Genomic DNA, 21,703 nt, shown 5'->3' on the forward strand with positions numbered 1-21,703 from the left:
AATTTTTTAAAAAAAACTCATCCTCAACTCATCTTTGTCACTATTGAATGATTCCTACAGTGTGCCCTGACCCCTTTCACTAGATCCAACATTATAATCACTGGGTGACAAGCATTTAATCCACAAAACATAGAATGTATATTGCATGTTGCAGAGGTAGCTAGAAGTGAATTGCAGACCCTTACACTGGTCTCCAATATCATTGATTACCGCATATATTATCCTGGAGCAACTGTTCAGAAGTCAGTTTAAATATAATAGCACAATGGAACCTTTTGCAGCACCAAACATAAGGCTATTAGACCCTCTGCGCCTACATCAGCCCTTTGAGAGAAACAATTAAACTAACTGCAGTTATTATTCTGCAACTAGCTAGGTGGCTTAACATGAAAATTTACTTTCCCGCCATCAAAATAGTTGAATAGATCCTTTGTTCTACAGTGCATAGAACTGCTCCATCCAATCTCCTTGCACATGTATCATGACTTCAACCTGCTCAGAGCAGCAGATACTCAGTGCAGTCTTCTCTCCAAACCTCAAGCGTGTCCATCTGGCTTCATTAGAGCATGCCAGAAGTGTCAATGACAAACGTTTAGACAGAGGAGGTATGCATATGAAATATGTCACAAGTGATTATCTGCCAAACTTGCTGTTACAGATTGTTGCGAACTTCAAAGCAGCACTATAAAATATTTCCAAATACCAATACAATGAGTTCTTAATTCATCTGCTGTCCAAAGACTCAAATCCAGATTCTTTAAAACAATATGTCAAAATGCATTCAAGTTGTATAATTTTCAGCAGCTAGATGTAAAAAGCTTGCACATATTTTAGAATGAACAGCAAATGGATGAGAGGTTATCAAATAATCAAGTTCCATCATTTGACTTAAATAACCGAAACATTTATGGATTAACATTATTGCAAAAATGGTACTGCTGACTTAAAATTGCTGATGTGAACACTTGACAAGCACAGGCAAACCACATGAAATATACCGAACCAGCTGCCCCAGAATCATGATGTTTAATTAGGAGGCCCTGAAGCTCAGCGAGGCGTCAAGAAATTTGCATCTCTTGCTTCAATCACACCCACGTGATCATTTCACATATTGGAGATGAAAGGTTACCTGCTGAGTATTAAGTTTGAAAAATTCCAGACTTCCATAAGCACATCCTACATCTATCTGGTTCTCATGTTTCAACATTCTCTCTTCACCTCTAACTTTGAAATGATTGTCTTCTGCTCTCAGGTTAGGTCTCCTATTATTGGTGTCACTAAATGAGCACTTAAAGATTCCAAAAGAACTGGGCCAATAGCATACTCCAAATCTCTAGTCCAAGCAATGAGAAATACAGGAATGCCATGGAATACTGCTACAAACCAGGATAGTATTTTGCATATCTTTCTATAAAAATAAATTGTAGCGATAAACAAGAACTGTGGATTGTGAATTACAACATCATATTTCGCATTACATTGAACTTGTGGTCTCCTGCTTCTTCAAAACATAAGAAGCCCTTTCCTTTTCCTGCTCCATTCAGCCCCAGACTCAGACATCACTCTGACTCTGGTCCTTCCTTAGACTCACATATACCAAATTTTGTTCTCACTCTTGTTTCTGGAGGAGCCAGTCTTCATCATGATTATAGTCTTGGTCGATTGTGAAACCATCAGAAAGACCACTCAGTACAGGATACATTCCTTAGTTCTCACTCACGCAAAGCTTCTTGCTCAGCTATAGTCTTTCAAAACCAGGAAGAAGGGTCAGTGGGCCTGAAATGTTAAATATGTTTTCTCTGCACAGATGTTGCCAGATCTGCTGAGGTTTTCCAGCAATTTCTTTTTTGGATCCTAATTTCCAGCATTCACAGTTTTCATTTTACCTAGATTTATGTGCTATGTGCTGTAAGCTAAAAACACGACCAGTTATTCCATAGTTTCACTATAATTGTTATTTTCATTTGCCTAGGACTGTTCTTAATCGTTGTGAATGCACGAGTTTCAAAATCTGTTGTTAATAAACTTAGGGTTCTAAGACCAAAGTCTGATATGACAGTTTGAAGACACTATTAAAGAATTCATCACTTTTATGTAAGTATTGGGTAGGTTACTTTTAATAGGGATTGAATATTTAAGAGCAATAAAACTTTTTTGAATGGGCTTCAAGAGTGACAGTGACCACTATGAAGGATGTATGAGTGAAAAAGGTATTATATTGTTTTCAGCCTTCTTTTTTCATCTTACATAGCTCCTAAGATCTGCTCATAGTGGATACAGTGTGAATGACTATGGAGCTCACATGGAGATGATGAGGTGACTATACAGGTAGCATGGAGGAATGAGGAACTATTGGAAAGACTTTGGATGGGAGACGTGAGTTGGCACAGAGAGGCCATGAGGCTGGATGAGGTGTAGGTTGGCGTGCAGGGTAAGGGCTATTTGTCATAACACTTTAAAACAAGAGTCTAACAAAAAATGAGAAAGGCCTTCTAACAAGCCAGATCTGGCACTTTCCCCAGCCCCATGATTACCTTCATTCTGCTTCCAGGATCAGCAAACCCAACTTCAGCCACTCTCCAGCCCCCAAACCTCCACTGAATGAAAACTGTGTGAGGAGTTCTTTAAACATAGGCAAGATTGTCAAGTAGAGAAATCTCCCAACTCAAGCTATCTGCCTGGGTTGTGAAAATTGGACACTATGATGTCAGTTGATACCTCAGCACCCTGTTAAGGCACCGCTGTTTTTCGAGAGGGTCAGGCCTTTGTGAAAGATGTTAAATATAAGTCACATATGTCCCTTCAACGGAGGCACTATTTGAAGATGGGAAGTGTTCTCCTGCTACCTGGATCACTATTTTCCCTTAAGCTACTGACATCATCAATAGATAGAAAGCCTTATTTTTAGATTAAGTGTGGAGGCAGCTTTCTCACGCATTGACATTCTTCCAAGCTCGCTGGACATAAGCCAAATGCTACGGGCAGAAAGGCAAGAGGTCTGGACCACAGTGGGTCTTACTGAAACTCTAACGCCTCCAACAAGTCAGATCAAGGAGGCTGCAATAGCACCTGGATAGGACACCCCCAGCAGAATGACTTAAAGGTTCGAAACACCAGGCCATATACAAGGTTCAGAGTACTTAAGAATTTAACTTTAACCTACTGTCAGGAAACTAAGTTCCAGCCTCCTGCCCAATTAATTTCCTCCCATTCACCCTTCTGAAAATTTCAGGTGGGCCAGAACATTATGCCATTTTTAAAAAAAACTCAGATCTCTGACCGTCAATTCACAGTTGCATTGCCTATAGGACAAGCTTTAGAAAAGACACTTCAGGGTAATTGTAAATAAAACTTGACGAGCAATTCAGAAAAGTGTAACAAATTAGGATTAGTTAGCTCAGCCGAGTGAGTGGCTGTTTGGGGTGGCACAGTAGTTAGCATTGCTGCCTCACAGTGCCAGGAACCTAGGTTTTATTCCACCCTCTGGTGGCTGTCTGTGTGAAGTTTGCGCATTCTTCCCGTGTTGCATGGGTTTCATCCGGGTGCTCCGGTTTCCTCCCATGGTCCAAAGATATGCAGGTTGGGTGGACTGACCATGCTAAATTATCGATACTGTCCAGGTATGTACAGGTTAGGTGGATTGGCCATGAGAAATGCAAGGTTACAGGAATAGGGTAGGGGGGTGAATTTGATGGGCCAAATGGTCTGTATCCACACTGTAAGATTCTATGCAACGTGCATTACAAAAGTCCATAGCCTCTCATAACAGAGTTTAACACAACTTGGAACTATTTAATTTGAAGGCTCCTTTAAAGGTGTGTCCAAGTTACTTCGAATCCGACAGTTTCAGACTTGTTTTAGTTAATAATTTAGGAATTAAAAATATGTCAAAGCAAAATAGTTTAGAAAAATATGGTGTCAGCATAGTGAAGATTGAAATCTCCAGGAATACAATTATCCAACTTCTTTGGTCACACAAAGCATTTCCTGTTATGCTTTTCAAGCTATCAGCTAGATCACAGGCATACTTTGTGCCATTTAAGTCAGACATCTCATTATGGGAGATTTTCTCTACTGCTCATTTATAACCCAAGTCAAAAGAACAAATTCACTCTTGCAGTGTAAAAGAATTGAACAAGAGGATTCTGTTACCTTTGAATTGTTTCAAAATGAAAAGTTAACAACGTATAAACGAGGCTGGCTTTCATTTCAGGAGAAAAGATGAACGAGAGTTGAAATGTTGGCAGTGGATAACAATATTATGCAAAGCTTTCTGGCTCGTTTTTGAGTTAGCCTATAAATTATAGTGTAGCTGTAAATCTGTGATGGGTTTGATGGGCTTAATCTGGGAAGGAAGATTCTGCTGGTCGGGAGTCTTGAGCATTTAGGATTGAATGAACAGAAAGTTTTTCAATCACAATCTTTGAAATTCACTACTACAGAGTGATATTGATAACCCAGTCATTGAATATACCCAAGAAGCAGGGATGAATATTACAAACTAAAGGAATGAAGGAGCATGGGGATCATGCAGAAAGATACTGGGCCGAATCTAACAGGGTGGCATGGTGACTCAATGGTGCCTCATGACACCAAGGACCCAGGTTCAATTCTACCTTCAAGTGACTGTATGGAGTTTGCACATTCTCCCCATGTCTGTGTGGTTTCTGCTCAGTGCTCCAGTTTCCTCCCACAGTCTAAAGATGTGCAGGTTAGGTAGAATGGCCATGCTAAATTGCCCATAGTGTCCAGGGATTTGTAAGATAGATTGGTTAACCATGGGAAATGCAGGGTTACAGGGAAAAGGTATGGAGATGAGTCTGGGTGGGATGTTATTCAGAAGGGGTGGTGTGGGCTTGTTGGGCCAAATGGCCTGTTTCCACACTGTCGGGATTTTTTGGGTCTGAACAATGCAGCCTTTTGTGATACATGCAGCAAAATTGGGTGACAAGGCCCATCTCGAATGCCTGAAACCATCTCATTCCATGTCTTATGCTTTTCATTAGCACCGTGGGCGAGATTCTCGCTAGGCAGCAATGAGATGCCAATTGACAATGATTAGTGATTTATAAACCCCTTGTTAATCCCACAACTTGCCTCATTAACATTCAGCCTCCCATCCTACCAACTTCACCAAACAAACGTGAAGTTGGGAAAATTCAACAAGGAAACCAGAGCAAGTACCTGGGGAGTTCAACTTGCTGCTTGCCCCAAACAATCCTCATGTTAGAAATCAGTCATCTATTATCCCAGGGTGAGCTCCAAGAGCATTTGGCCACATGGCCCCATGTGCACTGGCATTGGAATTCCAATGTGTCAGCTTCGAAGAACCCTCATGGTGTATCCCCAATTCATTTACAGGCTGCTTCTGTACTTCAATGCTATATCATGGGCTGCACCGGCAACTATCATTGTAACACGGCAGTGAGGACACTGTACATTCGACAACACATCCCCAGCACATAGGCTGGATCAGGCATAATCTCTGGGCTGTTCACTCTCTGTCACTGTGCCAATTTACTCTGACCCTACGGAGGTATTCGAACATCCTTACCTTGTCTTTTTACCCTTTCTCCCCTCAACTTAAGATAGCAGGCTCATATTACCACTGCCTTGCTTTGCCTTGCCATTTCATGCAGACACAAAGCCAAGATGCTTGTTGTAGTTGTCATCAGTCCTCATTCAAGTCAAGAGAACAGACTTTGCTCAGGCTGCCCTGGCACAGTAAGTTAAGGGTAGACTCCAGTACCAGCCCAGGCCCTGCTCAGGCTGGTCAGAGTCAGGACCTTCTCCATATGAGGGGTGAGGAGCTGAATGACAGGTATATTGACTCTTTCTGCCCTAAATGGGGCTGTTTTCCTCCTGGAATGAGACAAGCGGGCATTGTGAGAGATGGAAATGGGTAGCACAGCTATTATCTTTGGTGCAGGTGGAAAGGTGTCTCAATTATATGTGTAAATTTCAGGCAAAGTAAGGGTCTTAACACTGAACCCTGCAGAACTCCACAACAAACCTTCCTCCATCCAAAAAAAAATCGCTATTTCTTTCTGTTTCCTATCCCTCAGCAAATCTTGTATCCATGTTGCTATTGTCCTTTTTTATTCCATGACCTGTAACTATCTTCACAAGTCTGTTGTGTGGCACAACATCAGGCATCTTTTTGAAGTCCACATGTATCATGTCAACAGCACTACCCATATCAAACTTCTCTGTTGCCTCTTCAAAAAGCTCAAGCAAGTTAATGAGACTTTATTTTCCTGAACAAATCCATGCTGATCCTTCTGAATCAATCCTGATTTTTCCATGTGACTATTAACGTTAGCCTGAATAATCATTTTGAAAAGATTACCCAGCCCTGAAGTTAAGCTTACTGATCTGTAATCGCTGGGCTAGAATTTATAATCTCTTTTGAACAACACTCAATATTAGCAATTTTTCAATCTTGCAGCATATTCTTTGAATCCAAGGAAATTTGAAAGAAAATTGCCAATGCTCCCAAGCCCAACAGGAAATGTTGAGGCCTTTCCTGCTGTAGACTGTCAACTGTCACCCTTTGCAAATGCGCAGAGCACCACTGACACTCTTACTCAAGTTCCAGTGATAGACCAAAGGATTTGCAGCAGAGTGGCAGCCTCTTTGTTCCGGGAACCAAGTTGTCATCGAACATATTACAAAGGCTACGCACTTAAATCCACTGTGGTTGATGCAGGGAGAGAAATTAACTCTGCTGCAGTTTCCTCTGAGGATCCACAGCAAGTTCAAATCTACCTCAAAGATCAGCATTAGACAAATGAGGTAAATTTATAATTACATGATAATTGTGATATAAATGCCCATTCTTTATTTTAACATATACTTGTGGCACATTCAAGCTTACGTATAAGTACGTAACATAACAAATTTTGTAAATTTTCGTAAATTTTTTGGTGAACATCATCAGATGTTCCCCAATTAGATAACTGTTAACTTAGACAATTAGCTAGTGATATCTATTATTTTGCTGCAACATTTCCGAATGTACCAAAAGTTTGCTCAGGCTTTACTCGCTTACCAGTTTTTCCAGTCCTGTTGAATTGTTGTTTAATTTGCTTGTAGGATATGGATGTCACAATAGGCCAGTATTTACTGACGATCCTCAAATACTCAGAAGGCAGTTAAGGGTCAATCACATCACGGTGGGTCTGGACACATCACTATTCTGAGCAGGTGACACAGAATCACACAGTCATAGAGATGTTCAGCATGGAAACAGACCTTTCAGTACAACTCGTTCATGCTGACCAGAAACCCGAAATTAATCCAGTCCTATTTGCCAGGATTTGGCGCATATCCCTCTAAACCCTTGCTATTCATATACCCATCAGTGCCACAACGATGCCACCCAAAGGTCGCAGGAACAGCAACTCATATTCTGCTTGGGATCAATGTGGATTTCACAAGCTTCAAAATCTCCCCTCCCTCCACCGCATCCCAAAACCAGCTCAACTCATGCCTGCCGCCCTAACCTGTTCTTCCTCTCGCCTAGCCCCTCCTCCCACCTCAAGCTGCACCCCCATTTCCTTCCTACTAAGCTCATCCTGCCCCCTTGACCTGTCCGTCCTCCCCAGAGTGACCTATCCCCTCCCTACCTCCCCACCTACACTCACCTCTACTGGCTCCATCCCACCTCTTTAACTTGTCTGTCTCCTCTCCACCTGTTTTCTCCTCTATCCATCTCTGATCCGCCTTCCCCTCTCTCCCTATTTATATCAGAACCTTCTCCCCATGTCCCCTTTTCTGATGAAGGGTCTGGGCTGAAACATCAGCTTTTGTGCTCCTGAGATGCTGCTTGGCCTGCTTTGTTCATCCAGCTCCACACTTTGTTATCTTGTATTCCCATTCAGATGCCTTTTAAATGTTGTAATTGTACCAGTCTCCACCACTTCCTCCAGCAACACATTCCATATATGCACCATCCTCGGCATGAGAAAGTTGCCCCTTAAGTCCCTTTTAAATCTTTCCCCTCTGATCTTAAACCTATGCCATCTAGTTTTGGGCTCCCCTGCCCTGGGGAAAAGACCTTGTATATTCACCGTATCCATGCCTCTCAGGAGTTCATAAACTTCTAAAAGCTCATGCCGCTCCCCCGCCAACCCCCACCAGCCTCTGCTGCACCAGGAGAAATAACCTCTCCTATTTAGCTTCTCCCTATTACTTAAATCATCCAACCCTGGAAACGTCCTCATAAATCTTTTCTGAAGACAGTCAGGTTTCACAACATCTTTCCTATAGTGGGAATTGAACATAGTATTTCAAAACTGACCTAACCAATATCCTGTACAACTGAAACATGACCCCCTCAATATTATGCCACCACCTCATGATGATTATTGTCTTACAATAGTTCATTTCTAAACTATATTAATGCATATTTTTAGTAAGAAAACAAAAGGTGAAGTTTAGTCTTTTAAACTTAAGTTCTTGGTTACTTTACAGGATGGCTGCATTTTATATGTGAACTCTACATTAATTAGAAATATGAAATAAAAGATCACATTAGCAAAATCTCAGTCATCAGGCCACTAATATGTGGCAGATTACTATCAAAATAAGAACATTCAAACTGCTAAGTAGTTGATATTAATTGACTTGTAACTGGAAACAAAGGTAACCCCAGTGCCATTTTTTACAGAATCTGTTAAATATCCAGGGTGTGTTGCTGGCTCTGCAATGATAAATTGTGTAACGTGATAAGCTTAATGTTTCCCAGGGATATTGGGCCAATAGAATTCACTATCCATTTTTACTAGAGCCCCTTCATCTTGCTAAACTACAGATTTGAACTGACCTACATGTTATTCCAGGACAAACCAAGTGTTATTTTTGGCAATACAACATCTACAATGAATGAAGTTAAAAAAAGTAGTCTCATTTTTCACAGCATGAGCCAAGTATGTCTGTCAGCCTTGGCCAACATATGACTTCATCCAACATATGGATATCTGTCTAGGGAAATGTTTAACCTTGACAGGTGGAGAAAACTATACAACACAGACACACAACAGAGACTGTAAAATTTTACAATTAAGTGGTCTTTAATTACTTTCCCCCTCTGGGAATGTTTCTTCTACCTTTTTGCTAGAGTCCCATTATACCTATAAAAGATGATGCATTTAGCAAAGCATCAAGGCAACAAATATTAGAATAAAGGCTTTCATTTATATAGCACCTTTTGCAACCTCAGGTGTCTCAGAGTGCTTTAATACCACGTGAAATGTATTCATTGTTATAATGTAGGAAACACAGCTGTCAGTTTGTGTATAAAAAGTTCCTATAGGCACCAATGGACCAGATTATCTATTTCAGTCAGTGATCAAGTAGTGAGTATTTGTGAGGACACTGGGAATAACTCCTCTGCTTATGTTTAAAAACAGCAGTTTTACAGTTTAACTTACCAGACAAAAGGCAGCACCTTGAATAGCACAGCACATTTTTTTTGATTCATTCATTAGGTGAGGGTGTCACTCGCTACGCCAGTATTTATTGCTCATCCCTAATTGCCCAGAGGGCAGTTAAGAGTCAACTGTATTGCAGTGGTTCATGTAGTCCAGACCAGGTAAGGATGGCTATAGGACACTAGTGAATTAGATGGGCCTTTTTTAACGATCAGTATTGGATTCATGGTCATTGTTAGACTGTTAATTCAACATTTTTTATTGAATTCAAATTCCACCATCCACAATGGCAGGATTCAAACCCAGGTCCCTGGAACAATACACAGGAATCTGCATTAACAGTCCAGCAATAAGACCACAAGGTCATCTCCTCCCGGCACAGTATTTCCTCAGTATTTTATTGAATTTGAGCCATGATTTTCTGTTTAAATCTCTCGTCTCAAACCCTCAACCTTCTTATTTGGGGATAAGAGTGCTGCCAGGCTTTCAATTAACTCAAGTCTAGGATATCCAACTTCTTCTCAGATCTCTCCCTTCGGCTCTTTCGGACAATTCTTAAGAGCATCGATGTTTTTGATGACCCACCCTAATAGGTTCTGACATGAGAAGTAAGAACATAAGAAATAGGAGCAGGAGTAGGCCATCTGGCCTTGTACAGCCTGCTTTGCCATACATTAAAACTTTGCTTACCCATCCACTCACCTTAATTTCCTCACTGTTCAAAAATCTATTTTTGCCTTAAAAACATTCAATGAGATAGCCTCAAGTGCTTCACTGGGCGGGGAATCCCACAGATTGACATCCTTGTAAGTGAAGACAAACCTCCTCAACGTAACGCCACTTACGAGGTTTACTGTTATATTTTGTGTGGTAACATTTTTTAATTGCCTTAGAAAATTTTGCTTTCATAAGGGTTCTTTATAAACACCATCAGTTATTCAATCTGGTAAAAGTGGAATGACAACGTATCATCTTTCGTATTTCTAACTGGCCCAATTAACAACGTTGGCATTGCATGTCAAACATTTTTGATGTTTGCAGCCATCGCAAATTTAAAAGCAATTTAGACGATCAAAAGACCTGCCAGCCATGAAGTTTTTTTAAAAAGCTCTGCCGTATACAACTAGTGCCAATATCTAGATAAAAGCTGGTACAGTAAGTCACAAATAAATATGGATAATTAAGAATAAATACAATAATTATAACCACAATGATTAGTTGCAATAAAAATAATAATTTTAACACTGTATGTAAGTTATGGCTGAGGTAAAATTTGCACCACTGAAAGGCGTACATGTAATTTGAACCTTCAATTCAACTTCAAATTGGAACAAAACTTTTATATTCAACTAATGAAAAGCATAAGCGCCTGTACTGTAGTTAACCATTCTAGGTGTCATATCTGTAAACTGCAGACTGCAGTCGTTGGAAAGATTGCCAGTTGGATTTTCCAACAATATTCTTGCACTGTTTGCATATTATTAGTGAATTAGGCTGCACTTTTGTTCAAAAGAAATAGAAACATTTGTTGCCCACATGGACAGATTCTAAAAGTTTCCAGTTAATTTGGTGTAGAAAAGCTGGCATTTCTGCAAGATGTAGTTGGTAATGTTAGCCTACTGCTTTTCACTTCAACTGATTTTACTTCCAAAAATGCCAATGGAAAATAAACTGAGCGACAGCAGAAAATGGATTGTTGATTCAATTGCTTTGCTTATAACCTGGTTAGATTAAAATTACCATGAAAAGAATTAATTTACATGAAATTAGAAACATTTGCAGATTCTAGAAAGGATGATTGTACTCAACAACTGAAAAAAAACATTTTGAAGATATGACAGATGTGATGATGGATTTTCAGAATTTCTTTTATCCGCTAACACACTACAGACCAAATGAGAAAATTAAAGAGCAAGAAATTAGGGAAAGGGTGCTAAATTTGATTAAAAGCATGGGATTACAAAGATTAGAAGTTAAGGGTAATTTTTCAGAGCTATTAAAAGGTGTGTTGCAAAATGTTGCAAAGTGTTGCAGGATTCTGGTTAGGAGCTCCTGTTGTGCCCTGTCTGCATCGAAGAGTCAGCAAGACTGCTAGGAATTCTCATGGGGCCACATTTAGAGATGTTAACAAAATAGGAAGAATAATAAATAAACGTGGTCCATAAGAAGTTACGAGGATGAAATGGCAATGGTCAAAAATATCGCTAAACTTAATTCCTAATCATTAAATGTGAAGTTATATACATTGGTGCAAATGACATGGAGTTGAATTCAGATGTTAATTTCATGAGGTTTTGAAAACAGCAACTTGTAAAATAAGACCACAAGAAAAATTAGTGAATGGTGTGTTTTGTGGAGTGATATAGAGTATTGAAATCAAGATGCATGGAATTAAGGACAGAAAGTCCCTCTCAAATTTATTCACATTGGATAGTGGCAAATATTCTTAGAGAGGAAACATATGTGGTCTCAGTCTACATCCTCTCTCATGGTGTTGCAGAATGAATCATTACAAAAGCAACGCACGATGGATAGGGATCCTGTCATTTTAATGCACAACATCTATTTTTACTCGATATGCTCAGTCACTTTCATTTTGCTTACCATAGACTTCGATTATTTTGGAGTGAATTCACATTCCTCATGGATTGCCTGAGAATGGAACAGAAGCTTTGTCTGCATTCTTATGAGGAAAGACTGTTCAGATCATTTTTGCACACAACAATCCAGATCTGAACATGACAGGCAAATATAATTTCAACAAATCACCAGATTTTCAAAACTGGCTTTGTTCCACACTAATGCTAAATCAGTTGCTACAGCATATTGATTGATAGCGCCCAGTCCTAATGGTCAGCTTTGATCTGTAGTAACTTGTTTCTGTGGGGTGTGTGGAGAAAGACAGAGCCTCCCCTGGAGATTATTTGAGGTTGGGAAGGGGGAAAACAGATATTGCCTCCTGCACAGGTTGACCGAGACACTTTTGGCTCTTTCTTGGATCACTCAGATAAAAATGAATGTCTAATGAATTCAATGTGGTTAGATAACTCACAGGCTTGCTGCATGAATGCTGAATTACTGGGCAGCACAGTGGCTCAGTGGTTATCACTGCTGCCTCATATTGCCAGGGACCTGAGTTTGATTCCAGCCTTGAGTGGCTGTATGTGTGGTGTTTGCACGTTCTCATTGTGTTTGCATGGATTTCCCCCAGGTGCTCTGGTTTCCTCCCACAGTCCAAAGATGAGCAGGTTAGGTAGATTGGCCATGCTAAATTATTCATAATGTCTAGGGTAGGGGGCTGGTCTGGGTGGGATGCTCTTTTGAGGGTGAGCGTGGACTCAAACGGCCTGCTTCCACACTGTAGGGATTCTATGAAGTATAGGGAGAGACAGCGATTTCTTGTTGTTTTTATAGTTGTGAATGTCTGCAGAGATGTGCTCATGTTGGGTCTAAAATGACAACTATGACATGACAGACCATCCTGGCCTACCCCTCTGTAGTGCTACATTAGCAGCTGTTGTGCATGAAAAAGTCATACTGCACTATGTAAGGAACAAGGGCTTGTTTGCAGAAATGGTGTCTGATGTTATGAAATACCTGGAATAAAATCTACAAATGTGACAGTACACACATCAAATAAACACAGTGTTAATGACACACAGATCAGAGACAGTGTCCATAACTGAAAGTGTCTCTGTTGCCCTAATGAAAGAAATATGGTGAAACTTTCCCCTTCCTGAAGGTGGCAAGATGTGGAAATGATTGGGAGAGTTGATCCTGGAGAGATACTTGTGCAGAAGCACAGGTGAGGAACAACAGGCTGCCCTCTGAAAGTCAACCTCCTGTCCCTGCCGCCAATCTCTTTGCTTCCTTTCTGTGCATGACCCCCATACCACAAAGAGCAAAAGAAAAAGATTTAGCTTCTCCTTGAGAAATAAGCCTCGAGTGATGGTCTTTGGGACCAACACGTAGCTGCCTTCTGAATTGAGGACTGCGACAGGATGGGTTACTTGCTGAAGGTTGCTAGTCAGCTCATACAAAGCTGATTAGTAATATTTTCTCAGCATTGAGGCAGTGAGTAAGTGGATAACTAGCACGCCCATTCTCATACTTAGCCTCAAAATGAAAAATCACATTCATAAGGTGTAAAATTATCATATGAAGCTTCTTAAATTGTATGACACATGGAAAAGGTTTGATATCTCAGAAGAGGTTTTCCTGCTTAGTACAGATTTTGAATCCAAATCAACTTTAGTGAACATTGCCTAGAAAAGTTCACATATAATTATGTGTCCCAAAAGAAAGACTATGCATGTCCGTGAAGCCATTTTTATTTTCTGTTCCCATTGTATATTTTAAGCAGCTGTTAGCAAAGAATCATGCTGGTAAAATCAACCAATCATTAGCAAGGAGCACCCAATGCACATTTATCAATTAGCTAATGTGACTACCTACACAAGGTATATATATTTCCCTGTCAATAACCACATTACACTAACTAGGTTGGAAATTCATAGAATATACAAGGTTAAATGCTGACTTGGTTGGATTTTCAGGTGCTTGGAAGGAGTTGATACTGGAGAGGAGGAGAGAACAGATAGAGACACACACACAGTTACAGAGTAACAAACAGATAAAAAGCGACAGATCGACATACAGAGATACAGTGACAGAACCTACAGAGAACATGTATATCCACTAGCAGGACTGGTGTATTAGTAATGTTACAGGCTGAGTTGGCAGAGTCCTGAAAGAGATTGCTGACAGATTGGACCTGCAATAGGTGGCGAAAAAGTCAACAGGAGACCAAATAAAAAACCTCATCCTCCCCAATCAACGTGTCTATGTGCCTGGCAACATCCTGGCTATAGTACTATAGACACGTGCTCCAGAAGTGTTTGCACCTTTAGCTAAGCTATTAGAGTACAGATACAATTCTAGCATTTACCAGGCAATGTGGAATATTGACCAGGTATGTCCTGTACAGACAATGCATGATAAATCCAACCCAAACAATTACTGCCTCATTGGGCTGCTCTAAATCATTAGCAATATGATAGAAGGTATCATCCTGGACCAAGAGACCTGGGTTCAAGTCCATCTGCTTCAGGGGTGTGTACTAACATCTCTGCACAGGTCGATTAGAAAAATAGGTAAAGTTGTTTTTAGATTAGAAGGTGTCATCATAAGTGCTATTGAGGAGGTATTGCCCATCAATAACCTGTTCAGCGTGGGTTAATCAGGGCCATGCAGCAGCTGGCCTCATTATGATCTTTATTCAAACAGGGAAACAGAGCTGAACTTTAGAGGGGAGGTTAGAATGGCTGCCTTTGTCATCAGAGCTGCATTTGATCAAATATGGCATCAAGGAGCTCTCATAAAACTAGATTTAATGGCTGTGGTGGGGGAGAATCTCTCTGCTGGTTGGAGTCACACTTGGCACGAAGGAAGATATTTGTGATTGTTGGAGTTCATTTATCAGCTCCAGGGCATGTCAGTGGGACTTCCTGAGAGTAGGGTGTTAGACTCAACCATCTTCAACTGCTTCAATAACCTTCCCTCTATCATAACATCAGAAATGGGCATGTCCCCCACTGATGATTGTACCATGTTCAGAACAACTCACGATCCCTCAGAGACTGAAGCAGTCCATCTCCAAATGGAGTAGATTTGGACAATATCCAGGCTTGTGCTGACAAGTGATAAGCAATGTCGACTCAAAGAGCCATACAACACAGAAACAAACTCTTGGTTGTGCCGACGAAATTTCCCATAATAAATTAGACCCACTTGCCTGCATTTAGTCCATATCCTTCTAAAATTTTCCTATTTGTGTACCTGTCCAAATGTCATTTAAATGTTATAACTGTACCTGCATCTACCTGCATCTCCTTTGGCAGTTCATTCCACATATGAACCACTCTCTGTGTGAAAAATGGTGCTCCACAGGTCCTATTTAAATCTTTCTCTCTTATGTTAAAAATATGCCCCGTAGTTTGGAACTCCTCAACCCTAGGAAAAATATATTAACTATTCACCTTATCTGTGCCCCTCATGATTTTAAATACCTCACCCATACAGTTCCTATGCTCCAGTGAAAAAGGTTCCAGCCTATGTTTAACTCAAACCCTCAAGTCCCAGTAACCTCCTTGTAAACCTATTCTGCACCCTTTCCAGTTTAATAATATCCTTCCCCTAGAAGGGTGACCAGAACTGTACTCCAAAAGTGGCCTCACCAACGTCCTGTACGATCTCAACATAACAGCGCAGCAACTCCTGTACACAACGGACAGAGCATTTAAGGCAAGAGTACTAAACGCCGCATACAGACCAAACTGTCTACCTGTGATACAACTTTCAAAGAATTATGTACCTGAACCCCTTGGCGTCTCTGTTTGACAACACTACCAGGGCCCTACTGTTAACTGCATAAGTCCTGTGCTTGTTCATTTTACCAAAATGCAATACCTCACGTTTATCCAAATTGAACTCTATCTGCATCTCCAATAAGATAAATTTTAACCATTGCCCTTTGACATTTATCACCGAAACCCCACTATTAACATCCTGGGGGTTACTATTGACAAGAAACTGAACTGAACCAGCCACATAAATACAGTGGCTACAACAGCAGGTTATAGACTAGGAATACTGTAGCGATTCACTCACCACTAGGCTCTCAAATACATGTGACCACCATCTAAAAGTCAGGAATGCAATGGAATATTCTTCAATTGCTTGGATGAGTACAGCAGCTCTAACACAATCAAGAAGCGTGACACTATTCAGGACAAAGCAGCCCACTTAATGAGTGCCGTTTCCACAAACATTCACTCCTTCCACCACCAATCCATGTTAACAGCTGTGTCTGTATTTTTTTTGTAAAATGTACAAGTCACAATAAATGCCTATTCTAATCTATTCCATTCTGCAGATGCTCTGGAGAAATTCAAAGATCCTTAAATAGCACCTTTCTACCCATAACCATTCCATCTCAAAGGACAAGGGCAGCAGATACAGGAGAAACACCACCGTCCTAGTAAGTTGCCCTCCAAACCACACTTGGAAATGTATCACTGATTCTGTCCTGTCACTGGGCCATAATTCTGGAATTCCCTCTTATTGTAGGCCTACATTTTCTTAAAAACATTCAGTCATAAGATGATGGCTTCTAGCTAGGCCGGCAGTAATTGGCTAGAGGGCAGTTAAGAACCAACCACGTTGCTGTGGATCTAGAGTCATGTGTAGGCAAGGTCAGGTAAGGATGGCCAGGACATCAGTGACCCAGATGGGTTTTTTTCTCCCTAACAATCAACAGCAGATTCATGGTCATCATTAACCTCTTATTTCCAGATTGTTATTGAATTCAAATCCCACCATCTGCTGTATCAGGATTTGAACCCCGGTCCTCCGAACACTTCCACGACCAGCAATAATACCATTAGACTGTCACCTCCCCCAATCAGCAAGAGGACTGATGACAGTTCAAGAAGGCAGTTCACAACCATTTTCTTAAGAGCAATTAAGAATAGACAATAATTGAGGGTCTAGCTAATGATGTGCACATCCCCTAAATGAATAAAAGTCTGCAGTGGTTCAAGGCAACTCACTACCATTTTTTTAAGGGCAATAAATGATAGCCATGCCAATGATTCCCCGGTTCCATGAAGGAGAAGAATGGTGAGGTTCTCCTAAAAATAATCCATTTTAAAAGACTGTAGTCACCTGACACTCGTTGTATTGTGTATTTTCTGCTTTGGAGTCTGATGGCTATATTACCGTAAACAATCAAACAGCATCAAAGTCATTCAGCCCATTTACAAATGCTGAAGCTTTAAAAGACTATCCAATTAACGTGACTGCCCCAACATTGTCCCCATAGTCTTGAAAATGTCTCCTTTCAGTGTATTTCACTTGTGGTCAAAGTAAAATTCTCAAAGTCCATGCCTGTAAAGTCTAAATTTGTTTTATTTGCTTATTGAAGTGAAACTTGGAAATTCCTACCCAGATCAAGGAACAGCTGCAATCCAGTTAAGGAAGAAACATTCTGAATTAATAAAACTAGGGCATTCCAGCATAGAAAGAAAGCAAGTCTGCTTACCCTTTGAACCATGTGTTAAGAGACAAAATTTTGTTTCTATGATAATTTCTGGAGATTCAAAGACAAAAGAGGAAGCACTTTGACCCTGATGTGAGCAACTTTGAAAAGAAATCAGAGGATATCAAAAGTGTATTTTAATACTCTCACTTTCCTTATTAAATGAGAGAAGAAAACTGACTGTAATAGAAATGTTGTGTTATCAAAATACCACACAAATGAGGTAAGTGGATTCCGTTTACTTGAAGATTTCTAATGGGTTTATTTACACTAAGTGAAGATACACCCGACAAAATAAACATTATCTCAAATGCTACAGGCAGAGTGTCTGCGGCCTGTGATCATCTAATAACATATTAGCAATTAGCTCATTTATTTGTTGCATTCTTAAAGGGACAGCAGTCCAAAGCTGATAACACATTTCATTTTCTTTCCAAAGGTAACTCATGTATGCTACACATGAAAATGCACAAGGAAAATACATAAAGCGAGGGATTCTAAAATTTAAGTACAGGAGTCTAAGAGTCCGTATATCATTTCAGTGGTTTGGCAGCTCCTCCTGGTTTTGTATCGGTATAATTTTCTTGAAGTGTGGGTTTTGTTCTTAGTCTATAAATGCCTAATCAGTGAGTTAATTCTTGCCCTGGTACTAAATCACACTATTGCCATTTTGTTGTGTTCTTCCATGTTCACTACACACAGTTGATGTGCTGTCAGCCTCCCTTCACCAGATTCTGTTCCTCCCTAGCATTGCTCTGACAGGTGTTCATGACGTCATAATATCTAGGCTCACTGTACACTTTGGAAATCTCTGCAGGTACCTATGTACCCAGTGTGGAGTGTATGGCCCTTAACTTGGCTCCTACTTTTAGTATGAGTTCGTTATGCACTTTCATACTGGTCATGCACCATCTTCATCCTTCTGTATTTATCAAGATATGTATTCTGCATCTTGGAGAATTCAGCTAAGTGGGTGGCTTAGCAGGATCATTTTCACTTGCCTTCTGACCAGGCTGTCTGCTGGCAATGGTAGTTCTATGTTCAAAGGTGCATCTGTTAGGTGTAAGACGGCAAGACAAAAATCTTGTTTGGTTGTCCTACAATTCAAGATGTGTGTTTTAGCAGCATGAAGTACTGTCTCTTTGATCTGGGTAATATGATTAGCACACTATATGGCTTGTGCCTCATTTGGCACAGAAATTCTGTATACTGTAGCCATTGTCTGAAATGATTTCTTCAGGTACAGTGAACAGATTAAATACAGCAATCAAAGTGCGCAGCTGGATGAACACAGCAGGCCAAGCAGCATCTTAGGCCTTCTGTGTTCATCCAGCTCCACACTTTGTTATCTCGGATTCTCCAGCATCTGCAGTTCCCATTATCTCTAAACACAGCAATCAATGTGTTTGCCACAGGCACACTTAAATCATTCTTTACCTTTCTTCTGGCAATTGGAAATTGGGGTAAAAAAATCAGTGATTAAGATAAGCCGTCTCTTGACAGAAATACAGTGGCAGTTTTGCACTAAGGGACTGCTAGAATCTTGTGTGGGTGTAGATGTTCTTTACATTGCTGATGCAGTCTTATTATCCTTTTATCTACTGACAAAGTAATTTACTGATTCCTGAGGCTCTGCCTGTGGGCCATCAATTCTAAACAATTAATTCTGAAGATAATTCTTACAAGCACCAGCCCTTCTAGGACTTTCCATATTACTGGAGATTTCTGGTTTTCTTCAAATATGCCCAAGGTGATGATTTTATACAATCCTTCATTGCCAACTGCTGTGAGAATCTTCAGAGCTTGTCTAACCAGTTTTGTACCTACTTGGTCTATGAAGCAGAACTTCATCCTTTGTTTAAAAGATTGAAATTTGGACAGCAGAGTTGTGACTTCCCAGCTCACGGTGAGTGATTTGGTATCCATCCTTTTGCTGGTTTTGCTTTCTGCTGCTTTCTCACTTTCTATTACAATTTGTGTATCTTCTCGCACTTTGCTGTATGATTATCACTTTTCTATTTATCAGCTTGTAACTTATTCTAGGGATTGCTCTTTTGGCTCTGCACTGTACCTGGGGCAGCCATTCTTGCAGTGATTACATTTATATATGTTTTCTCTTAATTTAGCAGGGGACTGACTTCGGCTGGCTGCTCCAATTTGAAAAAGCCTTTAGACATTATAGCTTTGAATGTGCTTGCTACCTGCATGAACTTGGCCAACTTGAAACTACTGACAGTTTTCAAAGTAAGCTTTTTCCCTTCTGTTCTCTTTGCTGTGGTTATTCTGCATTGTTGTTGTCTTTGTTTGGTGCCAAGAAATATAAACTGGCTTCTTTTATTTCTAAAATAAAAATTCCAGCTGTGCACCATATAACAATATTCTTGCTATCTAAATGGACCACAAATATGGGACAGAGACACTGTCCACTTGAGGATGCTGCAGCTAAACTAATATTTGCAGTACAGTAATCTCCAGACTCTCTACCTTGAGATATATAGTGTAGACAACCTGTTATCAAGTGACAGCATCTGGGTACTTCGTTCATCTGCATGTTAAGTTCTTAAAGGGACACACTCCAGAGCTGATAAGAAAATTGACTAGGTTGGTGTTTGAGGGGAGCAGGTCACCTGATTAAACCTCCGGCAATATGTTCATAAGATTACAGTCCAACTGAATGTCTTTACCAGTGATAGGTGAAAAATAAAAGTCAATTTTTTGATTCATATTGCCTTTTTTGTCGCCCGAGGATAAATTTTCACTGCAGCAGAGTTGACATGTAAACGAGTTATTGAATTAAAGCAGAAAAGTGCAATAAAAAAAACAGACCTAATACAAAAACAGCCTGTTTTGACTGGGAGGTAACCATATGACATTGAATTGGTTGTGAGAACTGTCCTGTTGTGCTGTCACGTGAGACCATCCGGATTTGTTTCTCAGCCTGTTATGAAAGTCAGAAAAGCACTAACGTTGTTACAAATTGGGGATTCAGCACACGACCTTAGTTTCAGAATGGTATTAGTATATGGGACTTTGCTCCACGCATCCAAATTTTCACCATTGGGCTGGAGTTTGAGGGACCGGCGTCGTGTAATCAGAGATAGAGCTCCGGGTGTTACTATTGCCAAAGTCTCTCATGGATAGAAGGCAGTGTGAGACTCACTTGTTTATGTATATATATCCAAACATAGGAGTTTGAGCATTCTCCCCGTGCAATAGTGAAGGGTGTAAACCTATTGGATGCTTTGAATCCTGTTCATGGCTCCATTGGTCAAAGCCACAGAACATTCTGGAAGATCTGGTGCGAGAGAGGATAAAAACCATTCCCTCATTGAAGATCTCACAGCAAGATTCAGGGCAAGAGACCACATGACGACCCAAGAAGACCCAGCAGAAGATCTGCCCTGGACTGCAAAGCTGATCTTCATGGAAGACAGAAGAAAGAGATTCCACTGGACCAGCTTAAATATGCTGATTGTTGCACATTCTCTGATAAATAGAGCTAGAGTAAACATTGTGGGAATTTGGGAAGTGCTCACATGCTCTTTTTAAATCAGAAATATCTTGTTCATTAAATGGAGTTGAATGGCAAACTGAATTCTGTGTCCTTTGTCTGCCTCACTAACAAGAGCGCTTGGGTAAAGTGTTTTAATACATAAACAGGTCTAAATGGCTAAAGCACAGACAACATTTGTGAAAATATCACTAATCATAGTTTTGGTCACTTTATCTGAGGAAGGATGTTCTGGCTATGGAAAGAATGCAACAAAGGCTTAGCAGACTGATTCCTGGAATGGCATATATAAAGAGATTAGATCAATTTGGACTATTTTCACTTCAGCTTTGGAGAATGAAACCTATAAAATTCTAACAGGGCTAGGCAGGTAAAGACAGGATATTTTTGATAACTGAGTCCAGAGTCAGGGCACGGTCTAAGGACATGAGGATATGAGGTAGGCCATTTAGGACTGAGAATGAGGAGAAGTTTCTTCATCCAGGCAGTGGTGAGCCTGTGGAATTCTCTGCCACAGAAAAAAAATAGAGGACTAATTATTGAATGCTTTCAAGAAGGAGTCAGAAATAGATATGAGGGCTAAAGGGATCAACACAGATGGAGAAATAGCAGGTACGGGGTACTGAGTTTTGTTGATCGGCGATGATCATGTTGAATGCA

At 40.3% G+C, this 21,703-nt stretch overlaps 1 protein-coding gene across 4 annotated transcripts in view; it reads right to left on the minus strand.

The window, feature by feature from the left end:
- LOC125465535 (collagen alpha-1(I) chain-like) overlaps window positions 1-21,703 on the minus strand; it is a 335,639-nt gene that overhangs the window by 285,757 nt on the left and 28,179 nt on the right. The window contains exon 2 of one of the 4 annotated variants that reach the window (XM_048559170.2): window positions 7,052-7,198. The exons of the other annotated variants lie outside the window; for them this stretch is intronic. The gene's annotated coding sequence lies outside the window, so the exon portion shown is untranslated. The remainder of the gene's footprint in view (window positions 1-7,051; window positions 7,199-21,703) is intronic. 4 annotated transcript variants of the gene reach the window in all.

This window comes from Stegostoma tigrinum, chromosome 29 (assembly GCF_030684315.1).
Source record: "Stegostoma tigrinum isolate sSteTig4 chromosome 29, sSteTig4.hap1, whole genome shotgun sequence".
NCBI lineage: Eukaryota > Metazoa > Chordata > Chondrichthyes > Orectolobiformes > Stegostomatidae > Stegostoma > Stegostoma tigrinum.